The sequence below is a fragment of the Lycorma delicatula genome, chromosome 2, assembly GCF_047948215.1.
Source record: "Lycorma delicatula isolate Av1 chromosome 2, ASM4794821v1, whole genome shotgun sequence".
NCBI lineage: Eukaryota > Metazoa > Arthropoda > Insecta > Hemiptera > Fulgoridae > Lycorma > Lycorma delicatula.
The window spans coordinates 215,425,925-215,451,959 of record NC_134456.1 but is presented as its reverse complement, the minus strand read 5'-3'; the positions used below and the strand labels follow the sequence as shown (position 1 = coordinate 215,451,959).

General features: G+C 28.8%; 1 long non-coding RNA gene across 1 annotated transcript in view; it reads right to left on the bottom strand.

The window, feature by feature from the left end:
- LOC142320365 (uncharacterized) overlaps window positions 1–26,035 on the bottom strand; it is a 54,571-nt gene that overhangs the window by 23,950 nt on the left and 4,586 nt on the right. The window contains exons 2-4 of the long non-coding RNA XR_012755358.1: window positions 20,581–20,703; window positions 14,636–14,741; window positions 12,100–12,243 (exon numbers count right to left, since the gene is read on the bottom strand). This is a non-coding gene — a long non-coding RNA (uncharacterized LOC142320365). The remainder of the gene's footprint in view (window positions 1–12,099; window positions 12,244–14,635; window positions 14,742–20,580; window positions 20,704–26,035) is intronic.

Here is a 26,035-nt window from a genome sequence, read left to right as displayed (position 1 = left end):
AAGTATATTTTTGTTAAATAATATTCTGATTTTGAGGTTAAGGAAAGTAATTTTTATTTACTCTGTAATCAGATGTAGAATTTAATGTGCGTGTATTATGTTAATGTGTACTCATATAATAGCTTATGGGGTCATCTCATAATACAATACTAAATGCCACTATTATTGAAGAAGTGACACTTAATTGTCTTCTTGTGACCTGACCTTGTTACATCGTATAGCCGAGTTGAAGAAAAAAATAATAATGCGATCGAAAATACTAGAAGATTCACAAAGGTAGAATAAATGAAAGACTTAAATATACGATTAATGTAAAATATACTTTCGTTTATGGGAAAATGTTACACAAGATTCTTTCATGGGAGATGTATATTAGCTGCTTACTATTGCCCACTATCCCGACCTACCCACCTTATTCTTGAGGGCATTTTACTATTATATTACACGTGTAATGGATAAATAAGAAGAAAAAAGTATTGTAAAAATGCAAAAGATGGCATAAAGTAAAATAAATGAACAATATAAAATATATTATTAAAAATGATTTTAACAAATACTACATACCATATTTATATTAATATTTTTAAAAATTGCATCTAGGAGTTATTTTTCCTAGAGGGAAATGAAAATTTTCCTGCTTCCCAGCATTTCCTCTTTAAATTCCATCGCCAACTACTATTTATATTATATCGAAAATGACCATAATTTGGTGATAATGAAATGTAGATTGGGATTTAAAAACCTGAAGAAAAGGTGTCAGATGAATCGGTGGAATTTAGAGAAATTTGAGGAAGAGGAGGTAAAGAAGATTTTTGAGGAGGACATCGCAAGAGGTCTGAGTAAAAAAGATAAGGTAGAAAATGTAGAAGTAGAATGGGAGAATGTTAAAAAGGAAATTCTTAAATCAGCAGAAGCGAACTTAGGCGAAATAAAGAGAACTGGTAGAAAACCTTGGGTTTCAGACGATATATTGCAGCTGATGGCTGAACATAGAAAACATAAGAATGCTAGTGATGAAGAAAGTAAAAGGAACTATTGGCAATTAAGAAATGCTATAAACAGGAAGTGCAAACTGGCGAAAGAAGAGTGGATTAAAGAAAAGTGTTCAGAAGTGGAAATAGAAATGAAAATTGGTAAAATAGACGGAGCATACAGGAAAGTTAAGGAAAATTTTGGGGTACATAAATTAAAATCTAATAATGTGTTAAACAAAGATGGTACACCGATATATAATACGAAAGGTAAAGTCGATAGATGTGTGGAATATATTGAAGAGTTATATGGAGGAAATGAATTAGAAAATGGTGTTATAGAGGAAGAAGAGGAAGTTGAGGAGGATGAAATGGGAGAAACAATACTGAGATCTGAATTTAAGAGAGCATTAAAAGATTTAAATGGCAGATAGGCTCCTGGAATAGACGGAATACCTGTAGAATTACTGCGCAGTGCAGGTGAGGAAGCGACGGATAGATTATACAAACTGGTGTGTAATATTTATGAAAAAGGGGAATTTCCGTCAGACTTCAAAAAAAGTGCTATAGTCATGATACCAAAGAAAGCAGGGGCAGATAAATGTGAAGAATACAGAACAATTAGTTTAACTAATCATGCATCAAAAATCTTAACTAGAATTCTATACAGAAGAATTGAGAGGAGAGTGGAAGAAGTGTTAGGAGAAGACCAATTTGGTTTCAGGAAAAGTATAGGGTCAAGGGAAGCAATTTTAGGCCTCAGATTAATAGTAAAAGCAAGATTAAAGAAAAACAAACCAACATACTTGGCGTTTATAGACCTAGAAAAGGCATTCGATAACGTAGACTGGAATAAAATATTCAGCGTTTAAAAAAAATTAGGGTGCAAATACAGAGATAGAAGAACAATTGCTAACATGTACAGGAACCTATTTACTTACTTAACCTATTTATGTACTTTTTAATCTTTACATGGAACTAGCAGTTAATGATGTTAAAGAACAATTTAGATTCGGAGTAATAGTACAAGTTGAAAAGATAAAGATGCTACGATTTGCTGATGATATAGTAATTCTAGCCAAGAATAAAAAGGATTTAGAAGAAACAATGAACGGCATAGATGAAGTCCTACGCAAGAACTATCGCATGAAAATAAACAAGAACAAAACAAAAGTAATGAAATGTAGTAGAAATAACAAAGTTGGACCACTGAATGTGAAAATAGGAGGAGAAAAGATTATGGAGGTAGAAGAATTTTGTTATTTGGGAAGTAGAATTACTAAAGATGGACGAAGCAGGAGCGATATAAAATGCCGAACAGCACAAGCGAAACGAGCCTTCAGTAAGAAATATAATTTGTTTACATCAAAAATTAATTAAATGTCAGGAAAAGATTTTTGAAAGTATATGTTTGGAGTGTCGCTTTATATGGAAGTGAAACTTGGACTAGTCACTTTAATATTGGAAGGACAGGTAGAAGGAAAAAATTGTGTAGGCAGGCCACGTTTGGAATATGTAAAACAAATTGTTAGGGATGTAGGATGTAGTTGGTATACTGAAATGAAAAGACTAGCACTAGATAAGGAATCTTGGAGAGCTGCATCTAACCAGTCAAATGACTGAACACAAAAAAAAAATCTAAAATGCATATAAAAGGAGAAAAATTATGATCCGATACACAGGTCTGCTGACGATAAAATTGTCTGGAATCTATCTAACGATCTCAATAGATTTTTGGTACTGAAAATGGGAAAAACATTTTTTAAATTCCATTGTGCAAGGTTTTCTCACAATTTGTTACTTTTTGTTTTATCTATAGGTGTTAGCGTATTATAAAGGATCATTTTGTAAAATTGTTATTTAAATAAACAATCAATTTTTTTTCATGTAAGAAATGAGAGTTGATATTCTCAATAAAAATACAGTGGGTTTTGATGAAAAAGTTAAAAGCAGTGATAAATCTGGATGTTAAAAAGGGATGACTTGTTCAGAGATCAGAAAAAAAATTTTATAAGGACATAATAATATTTTACTTTGCATTTTCATTAGTTTCAATGATATTTAAAGTAATTTTGTGTTTATTTTAATAATTTTTCTACTTAAAAAAAATTTTGAAGCCTTTTGGTAACAGTAACCGTTAGCATCGTATTTCTAACTAACTAAATACAATATCTATTTTTCTTCACGACTTTTAAACAGAAGTAAAATTTAAAAGAATATTTGACTGCTGCTTTTGAATAGACTATTCTGAAATAATTTTGATCAATTTGCCGTTAAAATTTGATTAGTTTTATACAATTTTGCCTATCAACTGTACAGATAAAACACCCCATTGGGGTGTATAAGTATATAAAACAAAAATAATGTCGGCCGCTTATTCGTGTTTCTATACACAGTTTACGAGTATGTTAAATATCTCCGTACAATATTACCATAATAAACAACGTGAACTTTGATAAAGGTATTTAATATATGCCTCCTGTTATACAAAGGTAGAGTTGGTATGTTTTGTTTAAGATAATCTCAAAATCTACTAAACCTGTTTATCACAAAAATGTTGAGTTCTACAGAAGCAGATCATCGACCGATATGGTGTCTGAAAGCCCTTGAACCCTCTCTCCCAAAACCACTCTGCACAATAAATATTGGGAAAAAATGAAAAATTGTAGTATTTGAAGCGCTCTTTTTTTAAATGACTTCCAAAGAAGAAACTTTCAAAAAATGTTAGGCACGCTGTTCTCCTCGATTAAAAATGTAATACCGGTAAAATTTAGATTATTAAGAGGAAAAAAAATGTTTTGGTTCAAGGAGCAAGCTCGTGGTCCCCTTTAATTATTAAATAATTGATATATTCGAGCAATTTATTTTCTAAATGCATTCTACTTTCAGAGGAAAGCGTGAAAATTAATAATATCTGGAATGTTCTAATTAATGCTCCTTGGTTGCTCTAACTGACCAAGATTTAAAATTACATTCGGTTCATGCTGTTCTCTCTTTTATGATACGCATCTACTTTCTGGATCGTGCAAGAAATTTAATACCGTCCAAGTTTAGCGAACTCTCTTAGACCCCTAAAATTGAAAATAAAATATAATTATTTAAACTGTTCTTGCGCATATTGCACTCTGCCCTGAAGTAAAAAAAAGGAAGTTTAATGTTAAAAAATTTAGTTTTCCCGGTCTGTGTAGTCCACAGTCCACTTAATATATAAAAATGAAATTTTCAAACTACTTATTCAAGAGTAACGAATACTAATTACTCTTCACGGCCAGGTAAGTAAGCACTTCACAGTTTACGTCTCCCTCATCTGTGCTTTAGCCCTGCTGACTCCCATTAACAATTGAAAATTAAATATTTTGATATTCAGACTATTCTATTTCAAATCCTGCTCTTTCTTTTAAGGAAAAAATAAAAAAATACTATCGTTCAGAAAGTTTCAAGACCTATCCTTCTTTAGTAAATTGCTGTAGCCCCTCGACAAATACTGAATGAAATATTGCAATATTTTTTGGGAGCTAGCCCCCGATTAACAAAAATTTCAAATGAAATTTTTTAAAACATTTTACTTTCAGTAAGCAGAGTAGAACATATAGTGTTATAGAATTTGGAAAACAAATCTGGTCTCTGTGATGGAGCGGTAGCATCTCAGCTTTTCATCTGGAGGTTTTGGGTTCAAATCCCGGTCAGGCATGGCATTTTTCATATGCTACAAAATTCCATTTTCCGTATCTCATACATAAGCTTCAAGCTTATGTAGCGACATCATCAAGCAAAAAAAAAGAAGTTACTACTAACACCCCTTAGCTATAACAAAAATATCGAAACCTTACTTTTTCAAAATGCAATCTACCTATAGCGAACTAAAAAAACTGAAATTATTTGGCTTTTCAAATAGCATTCTACTTTTAATGAAAAGTAAAAAATAATCCGATAAGGTATTTTAAAATCATTCCTCAGATCTACTATCTCCTGAATTAACAAAAATCAAATCAGTACTTGCTACCTCACTTTTCACTTAAAATAAATATTGCGATTAATGATTGGAATGAATGGTTTTTCAAAACAAGTATCATTTAGAAGTATAAACAAGATGCATAACGGTGTCAAAAGTTTCAAGGCCCTTAGTAAACTCAAATAGCTATAAATAAATTACTAAATTTAAATGTTTTGATTTACCTTCACGGGCAGGTAAAAAATTCAAATGCGATAAATTATGTAGCGATCAAAGTTTTTTAGGGAATAAGGTACCTAAGTCCCTTATCCTCTTTAAAAAATTTTAATTCTGAAATATTCAAATTTCATGACAAATTAGCGTACAGATTTTGAAGAAACATTATTTTTTATGGATATGAAAAAACTCAAAACATTTCAACTTCAGCTCTTCTTGGCTTCCCAATCGATTATAAAAATTACAAATAAATACAAGTTTACATGTTCTTACAATACGATTATTCATGGCTTAGCGTTAAAAAAAAGTCTGTTTAAATTGGCCCTTGTAAGTAGTTAATATGAATTATTTCAGTAATGATAAGAAAAATTCCTCATCATATAACACCATCAATACTGATTTTAATGAATTTTACTTTTGAAGGTTATACAGTAAGCAATTCTCTCATAACAATTTTTTTTAAATTAATTTTTTTTAGAATTATCGAAACAAAAGATAAAAAATAAAACCACAATAACAACACAAAAATATAATTTACATCCTTCGATTTATTAAAACAATTGTTTTTCTGATTTCCGGCTCAGAATTTAGAAAATTTCAATGGGAAAAATAAAGAACGTAACATTAGAAAACATTTTTTCTTAATTTTGACCAAATCAAAACTCCAGTGCATAATAAAACTACTAGCTAATAAGTTTTTGTGTGGGAATAATATTTACTATTCCCATGAACAGGTGATACATGATCAGCAATCAGATGAAAACTGTGTGGTGATCATATATATACCTGCTAATGTACAATAAAGATATGGGAATAATATTTACTATTCCCATGAACAGGTGATACATGATCAGCAATCAGATGAAAACTGTGTGGTGATCATATATATACCTGCTAATGTACAATAAAGATATGCTTTTCTAGCATGGAACACACAAAAAAAAAACAAAGCGAAAGATTTTTTATGTAAAAAATAATTAAGTATTGTTTTAATAAAAAACACTCAACCTGTGATAACAAATAAATTATCTCATTGTTTTTCAAATTTGACACTTACAAATGCAGATTTTTCATTTAATTCTATTCTGCTTTTATAAGATAACACAGTAATCGTGATAGAAGGGTTATTTACAACTATTAATAAAAATTCACAGTATTGTAAATTGCAGATCTGATTAACTGTAAATCCCACTTCTTTATAACTTGTACAGTATAAAGCAATAAGGAAATAAATAAAAAATTATTACAAAAGTAAGAAAACCTTTTAATGTTGGCGTTTACCGCTACTGAGTTTTTAACTTAAAAATAACTTACAACTGAATTCTGAAATCACTATCGGAAAGTAATACTATTTCAAAAAGTTAACAGCAAATTAAGTTTGGTAAGAAGGAAGGAAGATTAACAAAATAATCTTGATATGATATAGCAAACATTTCCTGACATGATTGTAGTCTTGTTGAATTGCAGTTCAGATATCTGTGTCCCTTATTTGTGCAGTAAATGTAGTTTGCTGTATTTTCTTAATTTTAAGGTCATTAATTGCCGTTAATTAGAATAACAATAAAATTTTAACTGGGTAACAGAATTATGGAGCCGAGTTAAAATATAAGTGAGGCATGTTAAGCCTCAAGAGTCAAATGACTTGAAGAGGACCAGAGAAAGCTTCTTTTTTTTTTTTTTTTTTTGAAAAAAAAGAATATGATTGCATCAGAATATATTATTGGTGAATTATAACACAAAAGTAAGGAAAACTGGAAGAGAGGGTTTGCATGAGGTTAATAAATTTTTTTGTGGCATCATGCCTATCAATCAGGTCACCTCTTTCTCATAGGCGCTAGTGACACCCGTTTTTAAGAAGTCAGTAATATGTATCGTGCTTGTTTTATCCGATTTAAATCAGCCTCGAATTAAAAAAATTTTTCTTTTCTTTTAAATTAATAAGAGCCAAATTATGATAGTTTCAAAAATAAAAAAAAAGATTAGAATTATACGGACAAGTAAATCTAACAGACATTTTGTATTCTTTGTACCCGCATTATCATTTGAGAAATGCATTTCATTTTTATCATGTTTTATTAAAGTTTTTTTGATACTTCTCTGATAATAAAATAACTTTTTTTCATCTTAAAATTAGCCATATCTTAAATAATAAACACTTAATAATAAAAATTAAATAATTTTAAGCATATTTAAATTACTAACTTGAGCGCTTATAAATGTATGTATATATTATAATATTTATTCATAATTTCCATTAAAAATAATACAATATATTTACGTTACTAAAGTAATATTAAAATTATTTCGGTTAGCTTTATTTACTTCACCGATCATTTACTAAAAATCAGCAACAAAAAACTTATTAATAAAATTAAATTCTAAAAATAATAAATAATTCACGAACAGATTAACAAAACAATATAAAAATAATACTACAGATTTGCAATAATCAAATTATTTATACATTCCACAATAAATATAATAACGAATGTAAAAGGAAATAATATTTCACCTAAAATTAATGTCACACAAGAAAATCATTTTTGCCTTTTTTTTAAATTATTCATACACAGGAGGTAGGTTGTAGTTTGTACATGTTAACTAAAATACATATATAAAATAAACTAACACAAATAATGGTATTATATAAATCGTGGAATAATTAATAATTAAGGGTAAATGATTTCTTAATTATTTAAATAAGTAATTAATCTAATCTATTATGTTAGTTACATCATACTGATAACTCAGTGTATCTTTTTCTCTTGAATGAAGCTTAATTTTTTTTTAATGTTAAATCATTTAAAACCTACATTAAAAGAGCTACTATATAACTTGTTTTATGTAGTATCCATTATATTTTATATTAAAAGAATGAACCGAATAACAGTATATGAAAAAAGTCACCTTTATGAAATTTTCTCAGTTCATATACCATCTGTACGTCACGATTTGAAACTACAACTTAATTAAGAAATAGAATTTTTTTAGTTTTCTCAGATGAATTTTAGCAAAAAAAAATCCAAGGCAGCTGGCCTACAGGTAGGTCTGACACCTCTGAGCCTGTAAGTTATGACATTACAAGACATTATTGGGGAAAATGAATGTAAAGCTAAGAAAAGAAGAAAGTATAGGAAAATCAGTTTGAAAGTATGAATTGCATAAAACAATAATTTTACTAGATTTCTTCTGTCGCATCAAACGTAAGATGTTTAGCAATTTCAAATAGGTTCTACAGAAGATTAGGTGCTTACAACGCGAGTAAAAACCTATATAAGGAAACAAAGATTTGTAGAGCTGAAAACAGAAAAAAAAATCAAGATGTGGACCATAAATTATCATGAGAAGTAATATTTCTATCGTTTTGTTTGATATCAAACAAAACAGAAGAACCTTTGTTATCTTATAACTTCATCTGCATATATATGCAGAAACCAGACAAATTAACAATACTTGTTTCAAGATGTTCAAGTTATCGTATTAGATATAAATGACGGGTTCACTTCTTGAATTTGCAAAAAAAATGTTTAATCTTACTACATCTCCTGAGAAGACAAAGTTAAGGTTTTTAAGGGATCTTGGCCAGTGAGATATAAAATAGATATGGAAAATAAGATTTTGAGATGAGTTTCTTGGTTCTAATAAATCAATTTAAAAGAAACATCTGTTTCTTCAAAATATGATTTACGGTTCACAAATATCTGTTCATAAGAAGATAAAGAGATTTAATAGACTAAACAGAACTTTCAAAAGAACCTTAAAATAAAGTTTGAAAGGATACTCTTGAAATTTAATAAAGTTATCCAAAATTCTAATTGTCTTTTTGCCAGCGGGACTTGGATGCTAACAACTTCATAGATCTAGACTGCAAGCAGCTGACTATGTTTTTTGGGAACAGTAGTAAGATACAAGATACACAAGAGAATGGAAAGAAAATAATGATGTAAGGAAACTGTATATATGCAGTCTGAGTGATATAAGTTATAGAATTTTGTAATCAATGGATGTGATGAAGGAGAAGGCTTGGAAGAGAGATATATGGGAGAATAGTGGTATTCTCAGGCAGAACACCAGATGGTAATGATACAGGTGGAAAGTACGAATTAACTTGTAAAACAGAGAATAAAAATGATAAAAAGCACATGATCATAAAAAAGTTAGAAATTTTTAAATTAAAAGATGTACTTGGCCAACAATTTCGACAAATATTTCTCCAGCTTAATCCTCTCATATTAATCACTGCACGGTGTGTGGATTAAGATTAAATTCCTATACATAAAAAATCCGTACATTAGTTTGTGACTAATTTTAAATTATCATGACTTTACGTTCAAAGAAAGAGAATATAAATTAATAAGTCAAATAAAATAGATAAAATTAAAAAAAATTTTTTGCACACGATAAGTAAATGGAAAACAATTTATAATTAATACAACAAATCGATTTGTATTCCTAAATACGTATTTTTGATTTAATAAAGTACTGTAATGCAAAATATGCATACTAAGTAAAAATTTGACTTATCTTTTATAAAATGCAGTGTCTTATAACTTTGCTAATTTCATCAAATTACTCACTGAAATTTCCCTACATATACGTAAAAAAAATCACCACTGATTTATTTTTATAAAATATTTTATATTTGTATAAAAAAATCACCGGCAAACATTTATTTTATAAGATACAAGACGATTACTTAATATACGACAAAAAAATTTATTCATTTTTAATGTTTTTTTAATTATTTTTCATATTAAGTAATGAACCGACAAAAAGTTTACAAAACAATTCAAGTTGATAAAATATTAATTGAAATTTTAAACTAAGTTATACTACGTATTTTTATTTTACATTCTGAGGCCAGTTAATACCAGACATAAAATTAATAACTCTCTCTGTTGTGATTAGATGTAACAATTTTGATTACACATTACTGTAGGATTATTAATTTACCTGCCTTTAGGAATCATGACTGAAAATGTTCCAACAACTTAAAGAAATCACTTTAATTCACGATTTCTTATTTATTACAAAATTAGTCGGTTCAGTATTTAATCCATTAATATACGTTTTTTTTTTCAGAGCAATATTTTAATATGAAAGCTTTCATATAAAAAAAAACTAATAAAGAAATTATTAACTAGCTAACCCGTCACTTAGTGTTCTTTCGGTGAAAATAACAGACTTATGACCTCTACTATATGATCTCTGGAAATATAATATTTTCTTTATTTAGAATATCTCCAACAATGTTCTTGATTTACGTATGGATAAAAATTATACCACCCGTTACTTGAGTAACATTTAATTAATAATGCATTAACATTTTTTAAACATATGTCTATGTACTTCACGGTTATGTGAACTGCAACCTGCTAGAATGAATAAAACACTCGACATTAATGGAAAATAACAAAAGTTGTACTGTAATAAGAAATATCATCACAATTTGATTTTTGACTGATATGTCCTCATCACCCACATCCCAGGCTATATTATAAGTCTTCAGAGACACCTCTGAAGATGTAATTGAAATCTTCTAATTTAACATTAGAAATAAGGCAAAGTGGTTTCCCTTACAGTTTATAATTAGTCTGCAAACCTATGCTCATTTAAAATCAGATATAAGAACAAAACAATAAGTATTAGGCGTGTGTATTATTTATATAATTTAAATCTAGGATTAAAAAACCCTTCTTGAAAACTACGGATAAGATACATTAACATTTAATAAATAGCAGAGAGAATTATTGTACTATAGTGTGATAACACGCTATTCAAAATATTAGAATTTTTTTGCAGTACAAAAAAAATAATGAGTACGTGTAATTGTGAACAACGATAGATTGCTTTTGATATATATTTTATTTATAAATTTACAGTAAAATAACAGAAAGGATATCACTGTTATCATCGGTTAATAGAACTGTACTAAAATCAAATATTTTTACTTATATTTGGATTTTATGCTTATGGCCTGAATTTTTGGTTCTATATCTATTACTGCTTCTTGTTGAAGGAGACACTGATGCAAATTACAGTAATATACTACGAATCTTTCATATTCACTTAGTAGCATTTCTTTATTCTCATTTTGTCAGTATCTACAACTATCAGAGCGGGAAGAGTTAAATTCAACATAAATTCAGATTTTAAACTTAACTCTAGAATCAAGTACACAGCTTAGAAGAAAGCAGATGTTCATCGTGACTAATATGTGGTACAAATATAATGACAGAAAATAAATATGAAAATACACCAGACATTTGTCGGTAATTAAACTAAGATTAATTAATTTAGAAGTGCACATCAAACGGTTAAGGAACATTGATGAATTGGCTAGATATTAAGTGAATTATTACACTTACTTTTGTTACCGATAGTAAGTTTTTTGTTTTACATTCAAATACACTGTGCTTGTATCTTTTTATTACTTACTAATGATATGAACACTATTTTACCAGCTATCTCTGTGATTTATTAAAACTAAAAAAAATCAATCCAAAAAATGTGTTTATTCAATCATCGATTCTAAGACATGGAAGTATTTTATGCTACTTAATAGATTTAACTAATCTCAAGAATCTACTAATAAAAAAGCTTTAAAATGAGAATCTATACAAAATTAAACTTCATTCCAAAAATTTAATAATACGACAGAAATAATAAAATATAAGTTGTTCTTTTATTTTTTTAAATTGGTCCTCAGATTGGCAAAGCTTTACATAATATTATGGACATATACAACATGGAAACATATTTTACATAAATATATCATAACGTATGCTTAATTTACATTATTTTTACGGTATAGAAAATAAGAAGCGCAAAATAATTGAATATAAAAATCTGTGCTTATGATAACTTATCAATAATTTGTGAATATTACGATTACTGTAATTATGAAACTAAAAAGTAAGAAAATAAATAAAATAAACATAAAAGCTGATGTTAACTTACAGACTATGTTTTGAATTTTATTTAATAGAACCGTTTTAAAATAGTATACCAGCTCCAAAATATATGGCACCACGGTCAATATGTAGAATGGCTTGGAAGCCGTGAAACCAGGTGTCATCTAGCTTCTTGACCCCGTATAAAAATCTGAAAATAAAAATGTTAATTATCACTCAAGATACTCACTTAATATACTCCTGAGTTTTTAAAATAACTAAGAATTTTTGACATTGTTGAAAATTAAATCCTTAATAAAATAAGATTTCTTGATGGATCATTTGTATTTTTAAACGATCAGTTATTTAAAAATGAGGTGCAACTTTTGTTTTACTAATTAAAAATTATTATCATAAGGAATTAACATATGACCTTAATATCATCCCGCTACTTTACTTTAAGTGTATTCTAAGTTTTAGTCGATAAGACTGTTAAGACTGAATTAAATTTATAAAATTATCTGAAATATTTAAAATAAAAATATCTTGGACAGTTTTTGATGATTGAATATCATCATCATTATGACTTTGCACTTAAATTTGTTTAGAAGTCCAATAATCTGTCACAGTCAGGATTTCAGCAACACTGGATTACTAGACTGCATCTAGTAATAAAGTTAGAATTAAGAAAAATTATCCTAAATACAAACACGGTTTATTTATTATGAACGTAATTTAACAAAAAAATTGTTATAAACAAAAATAATCATAAAAAAAGTAGGTTAAAACGCTATATTTCTTTCACAATACTTACGATAAACAATTACAAGGCGCTTACAATAAACAATACATTTTTGTTTATTATTTAATGTGGATTCCATAACATTTTTTTTTTATTTGCCATCAGCACTGATGATGCAACAGAACTTGAAGTTGATAATATATAATGCTTGAATTATATATTGACAAATACAATAAATGAATTAATTTTACTAAGTTAATGCTTGAATTACATTGTTTGAGGCTCATTTTGAGTAATTTTGAATGACCATCGACTTTCTACTCTTTTTCTTTAAATTAGTCGTTACAAAAAATATAAAGATTTGTTATTTTTGCAATGTTTAGTGATAACAGCAATTTTTATGAACTTATTTAACGCATCCAGAACCAATCCTTAGTTATGTTATCTTCTTCATTGTTACTTTCCATTTCTTTTGCAGAGTGAAAGTTTAACACATTTTTAATTATAATCTAATCGGTTACATCTTTGACAACAGGCTCATCTTTGTTAATACACAGCTGTATACAGCAGCTCAGACTCGTGATAAATCGCTAAAATTCATTAGACACCTCCTGAACATCCATTGTAGGGTCCAAATGTCACCGTGTGATCTCCACATGCGGTTTCCTAAAAGAAGCTTTAGGAGGGAAAAATTCAATAACGATACTGCAGTCAAGCATTATGGGTGCAATTTGTTGCCAGGGCAGCCATCTTGTTTTTTTGATGAGGGGATCATGAAGCTACCTATCTGATGGAGAAAATGTATTTCTGTTGAAAGAAACTATATAGAAAAATAAGGTATATTTGCAATTTTATTTATTATCAATAAAGATATGTAAACAAATTCCGGTTTATATTTGAATGACTCTTGTAGATATATTTTACTGAACGTTTCAGAAAACAAGTATGCAAGGTTCTTGCTTCAGTTAGGCGATAAATAAAAAGAAATTATGAATCATGCATAATATTACATGGATACTTCAACCATAAGCCCCTAAAAACATATTCTCTTGTTTTTCTCCATAAATTTCTTTTGTATACTATAACTTTTGTATTACTATAACTGTTTTTGATCTGTAAATTAGCAAATCGGTTTTAATGAATTCTAAAGAACATCATATTTGATTATTTACTTTTAAATCTTTTAGAGACAAAATGACAGATTTTGTCAGGATAGTCAGCATGAGCAACAGGGAATCTAAGGGTATTCTATTTTTACCCGTTTCTAACAATTAATTAAAATTTCCCCTAATTTCTTAAATCTTTTATACTCTATTTTATAACATTCAGTATGATACCTTCAATCACAAAAAAAGCTATGTTAATAATTAATAATTATGCTCCTAAATCTGTATTCATGTTTGTCAGTCTGCAGGCCATGTTGCATAAATGAATAAGTATGGCACAATCCTCAGTTATGATTGTTAACTTTAATATATCTAATAAACTATTTCCTTTAATGCATTTGTTACAATAAACAATATTCAAACATTCTTAATAAAACAACGGGAATAATATAGTATTTAAGTAAACGTTTTTAGTTTCTAAGGTCATCATAAATTAAATCTACTTTTACTTCAAAAGTAGCTCGAGTGGTTCTTGAGACTTTTCAATTTTAGGTTAGTAATAATTGAATTTAATATAATTACAGGGTTATTTACCAATGTACAGATTTTATAGTTCAGAAAAAAAAAACAGTAATGACAGTCATTTTTTGATTAATTATTTCTCAATGCAACTTAAATGGCCAAAATTCATACAACAATTATAAATCTAAAATAAAGTTTAGCAAAAGTTTTAATATACAAAAAATAAAACTTACTTCACTAAGAATGGCCCACTTTCAGAATGTACGGTTAACCTCAATTCTGAAACTGCTCCAAGTTTTTGACTAACACCTTCTGCAATACCTCTTGAATCGAATTTACCTGAAAAAAAATTAACCGGTTTATAAAATAGATTAATGTGTAATAATTATTTTCTTATTACCTATATGTTCCTCTTCAAAAACTAATACATTAATTCAGACTGAAAAAAATTAAAAAGTTCTAAAATACTAAAATAATGTAATGTAAAATATTTAAAAAATGTAAAAAATACAAATTCGATCAATTAGTATAATCTCACTGTTAAGAAGTCGCATCACATTCACAACTAAACTAATAGACTGTTGTAGTATTTTTTATATTCCTCATAAAGCATTTACTTCAGAGATGCTCATGACTAAAAAATCTTGGAGCGATTAGTAATCGGGGAGGAAATTATTTTAATTATTAACAACAAAATGATAAATAAATCACTGTAAAGGGCATTTTAATTAAAATGATTTCTACATTCAATGCATAAGCAATGATATATAGTGTAGTTTAATAAAAAAATCAGCTATTAGGTTTTGAGTATTTCTAGTTCATCTGAATCTATAGATGCAAAGAATTCAATGCAAATGGAATTTGCATTTGATAATGAACCCTTAGACTCTGGTAGTAGTAGTAACTATTGCTTGAATATAAGTTCTGAGCGGATGAAGTATAAACAGGACAGGAAAGGACACAAGTGTCTAACATATTACTTGTGCTAGTACTAATTGCATTAACCCACCGGGTTGGTCTAGTGGTTAACGCGTCTTCCCAAATCAGCTGATTTGGAAGTCGAAAGTTACAGCGTTCAACTCCTAGTAAAGCCAGATATTTTTACATGGATTTGAATACTAGATCGTGGATACCGGTGTTCTTTGGTGGTTGGGTTTCAATTAACCACACATCTCAGGAATGGTCGAACTGAGAATGTACAAGACTAACACTTCATTTACACTCATACATATCATCCTCATTCATCCTCTGAAGAATTATCTAAACGGTAGTTACCGGAGGCTAAACAGGAAAAAGAAGAAGTAGTACTAATTGCATTACAAGAGTTAGTCAATTTTTGAGAAATAGCAAACATATTAGTGCATTTCAGTCAACTAATAGTAATTACTGCTACAAATACAGCTTAAGTAAAACATTACTAACACAAACATGATCAGGTACTTCCATAAAGAATCACAATAACTAGTTAGAGCTTAAATCGGAATGTAAAATCCATTTCAAGAGGCTTTAACAAGATAAATATTACTAAATCGAAAAATTACTAAAGATCCACAAATTATAATAGTTGATTTCTTCAAATTAATCATACTGTTATAAAATTATAGTTACCTAAATATAAAAACTAATTTTTGTTATCTTTAGAGAATCTAACTTACCTATTTTGCAGTGCCCATTTCATAGCACTTTATTATTATTATTATCATTATCATCAATTCTGTAAAGCAGCAGACATCTTTTTTTTACTTGATGAACAGCAATTTGGTCTCATAAAAAAAAGATAAAAAATTCTCTGACTGTACAGCTTCCAATTATTTTAGTTCATAGAATAACATTAAACTCACTAAGTTAGTGAGTTAACTCACTACACTAAGTTAGTTTCACGCAGTCACCATATGAACCTTTTTTTTCACGATTACAAATCATAAACTTGATAGAAAAATAACAGAGGCAGACACTAGCCAAAGTGAAATTCTTATTTATTATTCTCAAATAAATCCAAGGAACAGTATATTATGTATTGTATTACAACAAAAAAAAGTTAATTAATTTGTCGCTCTATATTATTTATCCAGTACTTCTTCTTATAACAGCTCTGATAGAAGAGGCATAAATCAGAGGTCCTTCATTTGACATTATAAATCTTAATTGTGAACAAATATTGATATCAGCTAAGCGGAATATGCACTGATCTGCAGCAGTATATTCAGCTCATAAGGAAACGCGGTCAGCTTAAAATATTGTTTACTGATGCCCTTTTGCAGAGGGGAAGGGATCTCTACTTTAAACTTAAAATGGCAGCCTCCAATCCAATTTGGCGCCTTTTCCAAGAAAACTCAATTTAAAATTGTTTGAGTGATTATAACAATTTATTTGCATACCTCATAATCACAGCATAATCACAGCAGTGACAGCAGTTTTGTGGCAAATATTTGAGTCTTATAATCTAGAGGTCTTAAGTTGAAATTTTTTTTAACTTTTATTCTTTTCTTACTCACACTAACGCAAATGATTTCTCATATAGAATTTATAAGAATCTAGAAAAAAATATAAGAACTTGATGTACCTGATTATTATTTTATTTGGAACTCAATTATCCTAAAACTTTTTATGAGAATAACAAATAAATTTATTTTAATTTTTCAGTATGCCTGTTACAATCCATAGTATGATAATTTAAAAGAATACTAGTAAAATATAAATATTTTCAAATTGTAACAGGAAAACTAAAAATATAAATAAATTTATTTATTTTATTATTAAATAATTATTTATTTTATTATTTATTATTAAATAATTATTTATTTTAACTTTTTTCAAATTTTATAACAAAATCTGTAAGGTTAATAATTGTTACATTCAAATAAAATAATAATCCGTAAACGAGAAATTCACATATTTTTTTTCAGATTCTTATAAATACTACAGTAAAACTCCAATTATTCGGACTGATCTTTGCAAGGCAAAATCTAGGTAATTAGAAAGCTGGAAAAATTAAAAAAAGGTTAATCATACATTCTGGGCATATCACTCATGTGCATACTTAAAGAAACAAAAATGTAAAAAAATAAATGTATTTCAGTAAAATTAAAAAGATACTTCAGAACTCAAAATCATATACGAATTGAAAAAAGTAAATTAAAAAACCCACTTATAATTTATAAGGTGCTTTTTAACTTAGCCATATTACAAATAAGAATAATGTCTTGTTAAGGTGTAGCAGTTAAAAGCATTTTCTTATAGATCGGTTGGCTTTCTCCACTCATTACAGCAACACTCACACTATTAAATTATACACACATAGCAATTCTTTAACGCGTTCAATTATTACAATCTTGATGCGTTTTATATTCAAATTAAATTCAACCTGAACTATAAGTGTACATTTGTAATTTATTTAAACATTTTCAATGGCTATCATCATATAATATTTTTTCAAGTTTTTACATTTTTGTGAATGTGTAATAATTTTTTAATCATTTATTTACAATTCAATAATTATTTAGTACATCAAACATCATTAACAATTGCAATCCTTGAATGATTCAAGGAAGGTGCTAACCGTTTTTGGTCCTCCAAACCAGATGTAAAACCTAATAACACTAATAGGAGATTGTGTTAATTGTTGTACATGCGAGCATTAGACAATAGCTATGTAATTGGATGTCAGACTCAACATGATTTTTTTTTAAATTTGAGATTCAATTGTCATATTTAGCTTCAGAAAACTTGCTTTCATATGCTTCTTCAGTACTGAAATTAAAAAAAATATTTAATTTTTAAATTAAAAATAATCTTAAAATAAATAATTAAATTATTATTAATTAATAAATAAAGTATTTTTAATTTTAAATTGTTATAAGAATATACAAAACATTTAGAATATTTTTAAAATAATGAACTGAATACAGATGACCACTGCATCGAACATATTAATTTTTGTGTATTGGTAGTAATTAATAAATAACTGTCTTGTAATTGTTTAAATCATTAACAATTCTTGCTGTTGCATTGATAAATTAATTACTACTAAATCTCCAAGATGGAATGTTACTCATTTGTTAAATACTCTATACTGGTTGTGAGAGCACTAAATCTCACAAACTTACTCAAAAAAGTAACTTATCGACCTGGAACTTCTTCAAAAGGGACACTACCATGTCAATCACAAAATATTTCGGCATCTGTTTTCCTTAAAAGGATCTGTGATAGTAGCTATACTGTGATTGAAATTCTTAATAGAATTTAATAGAAAACAATCACAATCCCTAACCCATCATATTACGATATATTATTCATATTCAATATATTATATATTACATCATATTCAATAAAAAAAAATTCAATAATAGTGTTTGTTATCTGGGCATCCCAACCCTGTAGGGGGAAGAACGGTAATGTCACCAGTCGCCACACCACACCCTCTGTTCCAAATCCTGAGGGGCTTTACTGGATGTCGTCTTTTTAGACCCTCTGATTACATCTCACAGTAATCAGTCAGGATGCCACCGATGTAAAAGCCCCAAATCGAATCAAACAATACCAATATAACCATGGCACGATGCCATTACGCCTACCTCCAACCAATCCAATGCCTAGGCCGGAACCCTAGCCACCCAGGATCCTGCCGTGATCAAATACCTCAACTGAACTCCCTCTGCAGACCTACAAAACCAACTGCACCTGTTGACTATGGTGTTTGAATGTGTGCGAGGGTGTATTTCCCCCTTCCATGAGTAATGCACATCAGCCAGCTGTATCAAGAAGGGTGGGTAGCCAGGGGTGGTTTAGTCTGTAGTCTGGAGGAACACATACATATTTAATAACATCTTACAAAACCTGTTAGTGAGCTCGACACTGCTCAGGCGCTCATAAATGGGGTTCTCTTCCACCCCTTTAAGAAAACCATACTAAAAATAAACAAAGAAAATGGCTTGAAGAAAACCAGCCACTACAGAATACTCCTTGTGGATCATCCAGTTAATATGGAGATCCAGAAAGGAATGCATTCTCTCAGGTTCCCTAACAGCTCGTGAATGTTTGACCTCATATAGAGACAGACGTACAGGACGTGCTCCACTGTATCATCAGTCCCAAAATCTAAGCATTGACTTGAATCTACCAAATGAAACCTAGCCAAACTTTCCGATATACTGACTGGGGGAAACCCATCTAATCACACCTACAACAGACACTATAGGAAATATACCATGCGTGTAGCAACCTGTGTGGGATTTGTCCCACCTGACCTGCCAAGACACAAGGCTCCAGGCTTCCATCTCCTACTTTCGTTTTGATGTTAATAGGTTATTTACCTTGGAAATGCAGTGTTCCTTACGCTCATTAGCCAAGATATCTTGGTTTCCAGCTATAACACAGACTGCCTCCACAGTCCGCAAGACTGTTGTATAACCATCTATAACAGCCAAAAAGAGTCACTGGGCCTGTAGCAAAATGTATGCATAACACCTAAAAGCCAAGCGGTGAGCCCAGACAAGTGTAGCATATAGCATAACTGCCTCACTGACATCACACCTTTGTAAGGGATTGGGGGTCCCCCAATCAGGATGAATGACTGATTCCATAAAAGCATCAGCATTTTTTGCTACATTCCTTGAACCGAAAATTCTCATTAAGAATTTGAGTCTTAACATACTGAACTGTGAAGACAAGTCATCTTAACCCTGTTACCAAAAATGATCAAAAGTGGTACTGTTTAGAAATACATTACTATAATTCCACTATTTATAAAATGTCTGGCTTGTCTAACAAATTTACAGTAATATTCATTTCTATTGCCACTTGACAAAAAAACGCACATTAAAATTACAAATAACAATGCTTTTTCTTTAATTATGTTTTGTGTTTTTCAGTGAAATAATTTCATACTTGTTTCTAATCTTTCCCTGTCCATAACAGAAAGGATTACAATATTCTGGTTTTCTAATCCTGAAGAGGTTTGTATTATTTATGCCCTCTTTTAAATTCATAGATTTGAGTGTGAATTTATTTTAATCAATTATATAAGAATAAATAAGTATGAAATCAAAGAATAGGTATTATTATTATTATTATTAGTACTTTAATAATTTTATAATTAGTACTATTGAAATTTTGTTGATACCACTAAAAATTATAATGTAATATCTTGTTATAAAAAAGAAAATGCAATTTCACTAACCTGATTTTTTTTTTTAATGAAACACTTCATTTTTCACCTCAATTTAGATTTTGTTTCACTCGGAACAATAATAAATACAGTTTCTTACACCCAAGTTGCTTAAATATTGATAAATTTTCATGCCTGTAAAACACAAAGTTAAATTAGAATGATTGGACGTTAAAAATAAAATAATCTTAAATGCTAAATATATTTATTTTAAGCAAGCAAATTAATCCAAATGCAGATGTTATTTAATAAAAAATTAACTTTATGTTGGTACAAAATCATACCCGTACACTTTGTGAATATCTAATTAATATGTTTTTCTTTATTCTTAATCACTTAACATACACGATTTAGCATCCATGCAACAAGTATACCAAACATTTATTTGATTTCTTCATGAAACCATAATATTACTGATTAATTAGGTCAGTTTTTGCGTTCAGAGTTGTTTTTTTACTATTGCCTAAAGATTTTCATTTGGGTTGCGTGGGATTGCTTGGCCAGAAGAACACTTTAATGTTTCATTCTTTGAAAACATTTTCTACTTTTTTGGCAGTACGGTATGGTGCAAAATCTCATTGCAACACTCCATTGCCTTCCAGGAATTGGGTTTTGAAATTGTGTCACAACCCTTGAAAATGTCCCAGTGAACCTGGTGTCCTAGAGAGCCAGTGGTCTCTATGGTCAGTGGAAATAGCAAAAATTAGGCGAGAATTAAGACAAACACAGATATTTAGTGTCCTATTAAAAGACTTATTTATATTTGACACTTTTGACTGCACTTTCCTACAAACCACTAAAATGAAGAAATGAAGGAGGAATAGATGACCAACTAATTCCTTGTGATGTGGAAAAGCTTTGAATATTTGTTTTAAATTTGTCTGATCTTAAAAGTTAGAAATATTTTGTACAACTTGTATCAACAGAATGAAAGTTAGCAGAGTTATCAGAAAATATATTAGTAGGTATACCTCTAGTGAAATGAATGAATGGGTAACTGCATATAAACTGTGTGTATGAAAATATAAGATACGGCCAGTGAGTCCAAGAGGATCACAGACACCTGAAAGAGCATTCCTTTTAGTATAATGGAAAGAGTATTCCTTTTAGTATAACACTTCAAATTGTTAGAATGAGTGATTTGGAAATTTAGTGTATCTGACTTTTTGTTCCATAGAACTCTTACAAGTACATATGTTGTGTTCTTGATTAGATGGTATGGATGAATTATAAGACGTAGAAGTACTGCAATTGTTAGAATACCACATATGAAGTGAAAACCATTCTGTTGTAATAATTTAGATATCGTTCTTTAATTGAATAACTTCATTTAGGTTATCTGAACCGGTAATGAGATCATCTACATAGAAATCATTTTTAATAGCAAACAAGGATATATTGTAATTTGGTTTCTTGGAGAACAGGATATTTTAAGTTTCAAATAAATTTTGTAGGTTAATAAAATTTTAGTAAAATTGATGTCCAATAAGGATATCAATTTTATTTGATATATTAAATTCAGGAACTGCAAAATACAGATTATGAGGCAAATTAAAATAAGATATTATCAAATGTACATGTCAGTAGGCTATCTGGTGTAAAAACAGTACACTGCAATTGGAGTGAAAAATTCATATATAAAGAATGCAGTGTTAATTCAACACTACATTCAGAACGAGGAAGTGTTTTCCTAAGATAGGAATATCATTTTTTCATAAATGGAAGTTCTAAGCTTCATAAGTACAAACATTTGCTTCAGTAAATTCGCTGAGTACTACCATGTACATCATTGGTAATACATAATGCAGTATATAAAATTATGGTTTTATTTGACCAATTTAAACGAGGTACGATTATTATTGTCAGACTTATAATTTTAATTTAGAATTAATATTATTTTTATGAATAAGTGTGTTATGTTTTTGAGAAAAAATCTCACATATATGTTTAGAATAACAATGACCCTTAACTAAACAACAATTATGATGTTACAAAAATTCCTTCCGTTCATTAACAGAAAAACTTAAAAATTTCTTACAACAATGTAAACAATGATTAGAATTACAAATTAAGACATTGATTATAATTAAATTTTGAATAAATAAAATCATTTTCCTTGTATTGTTTATCAGCATTTATATTAAAATGTTTAGTACAGGATTTAGTTGCAATGTTGTATCGCTGTCCCTTGGAATATGTCTTGAGATGTCTTGCTGCTGGTTTTGACTTATTTGCATTAATATTTTCAAGCATCTACCTTCTAAAGGAATTCTATGAAATTGAGGTGAACATTTCTCCTTCGTAATCTGGAAGTATTGTACTCTAACTTTGATGTTAACAACCGAACAATAATAAATTCATATGTATTGATTGGATTATTCATTGCTTCAAGAGCACTGAAATATGAAAGATACTTTGATGATTAATTTGGATAAATTATACAATGATTCTCAGTTAATGGAATTTAGTTGTAAAATATAATCTGCATTATGAGAAACACCTAAATTTTTAATGATAGCTAATGCTTCATCCTTCAAGGAGGTATGTAAATAAAGAAGTTACTTAAATAATTTCTATTATATACTAAATTACTAAAATTATAATAATGTTGCCAGTTAAGAACATTACCTCTGTAAAATTGTAAATTAATCTTTTATAGTTGTTTGCTTAGTTGCTGTAACTACATTCTTGATCAATGGTAGATTGCTTAAAATTATCTATTACACATTGTAATTTACATTCAAAACTACATAAATCGTCTTCAACCTGTACACGATCTTCACAAATATCTTCAATTTCAAGTTGCATTTGAATGGCATCATATTTGCCTTGCAGCAACTCTTGTTTCTTAATTTAATTTGTAAAAGATGAATATCAATATGAAGTTGAGAAACATATTTATCTGTACATAATATATTTATCTTGTTATAACATATCTATAACAAGTACAGATTCTTGTTATAAAGGATTTAATTGTTCCTTTGTTAAATTGTTCTCTGCTCATTATAAATTAACATTCTTAGTTAACAATGATAATTAAATAAAATTACTTGATAATTAAGAAATAAACAAAGTGCTATGATTGATTCAGAGTATAAGTGTATCTCATCAAAGTGTATAATGCAGTTATACAACCTTCACAAATAAACGTGAAAATAGTAAACAACCACAGAGTTCAAGTCTGGGTAATATGATTTGTTTCAAGGGGCTAATTTTGATTTAGAACAGTAAATTAGTAATTACATGGTTGGAGTATAAGTGTGTATATAAATATAACAACCATAGCCATTAATACAGGCATCAGAAAATCCATGTAATTTAATAGAATGAATTTTTCTGTTTTTATTAAACCTAATGGATCTACTTATCTTACATGACTATTAGATGTAATTGATTATACAGTGAAAGCCACTGTATTAATGGTTTGGGTAATATTTTGTCCCAGTCAACTTGAGTTGTCATAATGACTACATAAACAGTTTGTATGAATATAATAATAAGGCCAATGAATCCTAGAGGATCACAGACACCTGCTGTGATGGAAAGAGTATTCCTTTTAGTACAAATTTTTAAATTGTTAGAATGAGTGATTTGGAAATTTAGTGAATCTGACTTTTTGTTCATTAGAACTCTTAACAGTACATATGTTGTCTTCTTGATTAGATGGTATGGATGAATTATGATAAGACAAAGAAAAAACGCAATTGTTAGAATACCACGCGTGAAGTGAAAAACCATCCTGTTGTAATAATTTGGACATATCGTTCTTTAATAGAATAACTCCATTTAGGTAATCTGAACTGGTAATGAGATCATCTACATAGAAATCATTTTTAATAGCAAACAAACAGTTAGAATATTACCTAATTTGGTTTCTTGGAAAAAGTTTCAAATTAATTTTGTTGGTTAATAAAATTTAAGTAAAATTGTGCTCCAATAAGGACATCAATTTTATTTGATATATTAAATTCAGGATCTGCAAAAAACTGATGAGGCAAATAAAAATACGATATTATCAAAGGTACATGTCAGTAGGCTATCTGTTAGTTCTGTTAAATCAGCACATTGCAATTGGAGTGAAAAATTTGACACGTTTGACAAATTTTTGACATTTTCCTTTCCTTTGAGGTGAAAATTAACCAATTTCTTTAAATTGTTTTAAAATAGCATACACTGCCATTTGACCAACACAACACACAGAAGCTATCTGTCATGCCCAACTGATATGCTTAGAATGAAACAACTGTCAAAACGCAATATAAAATTTTTGCATTAAAAAATGAAATAAATTTTCCAAAAAAAATGAAAACCCAAATAACGAATAGCTAATAACCTCACATTACACAGACAACTTAATGAGTGGGTTGAGCAGTGTACCCACAACAGACAAATTACAAAAAATTCCCTGTGTTATCGATTAATGCCCGGAAATAATTAAAACTGGAAAATAATCTGACTTTGTGGAAAGATGAAATGAAATTTATATTTCACAAAATGGATAAAACAGATGCGAATCAAAAATTATATTAAGATAAATAAAATATAAAGTATAGATTATAAATTATATAGTTTCATATTTGTAATTGCTGCCACATTAAATAGAATGTGGCAGTTGCCAAGAGGAATACTGAAAAATCACCAGGTAGGTGAATTAAAAAAAAAAATGGGTTTAAATATTGAATCTTAAATGCTAATAAATAAGAATATGCTACACGCTATGAGAATTACTGTATTTAGGGTTAGTTTCCAAACACAAGGCGACTACAGTATGTGATTTAAATGTCAAACTGCTTTATCAGAAGATGAACATGTTAGACAGGATGTTTAAAGAAATTGATACAAAGTTACGAAAAACAAAATAACCATTTTAAGTAAATAAGCTTTTGTGCTGATGCATACACGATTAAAATCATCCAGTACGCACAGACATTCAGAAAAGCACATTAATTTTTCTGAATAGAAATAAACCTATGTCACTGTTAAACACCACACTTTTAAGTAATAACCTCAAGTTTTGGCATATTTAGTGACAACAAAATGGATAAAATACAAAGGTAGTGGAGGATATATATAAAATTTGTAGTTTAGGATGAATAGAAATCTCAAGGAAGTGAGATTTCATAAGGTAAATGCCATGCCTGATAACCTCTGGAAGCTTAGTAGCTGATCTTTCAACTCATCTAATTTATGAAAAAAAAGAAATCACAGAAATGTAAATATGTTAAAAAATTTTAGGCCTGCAGTAACATCAATAAGTAAGTGTTATCCATGTCAGTACATACTTCAAATATGAGCTATATCATTTAAAATTTTTTACAGACAATCAAATAAATTTTCAGAATTATTTTGGTCATAGCAGATTTATGAAAAAAGAAATTAGTTATTTCCTCAATCTCTAGTAACTGAAAATGTAACAAGAACTGAGAAATGTAATTTTCTATAAAATCAGAATCATATTAATTAAAAA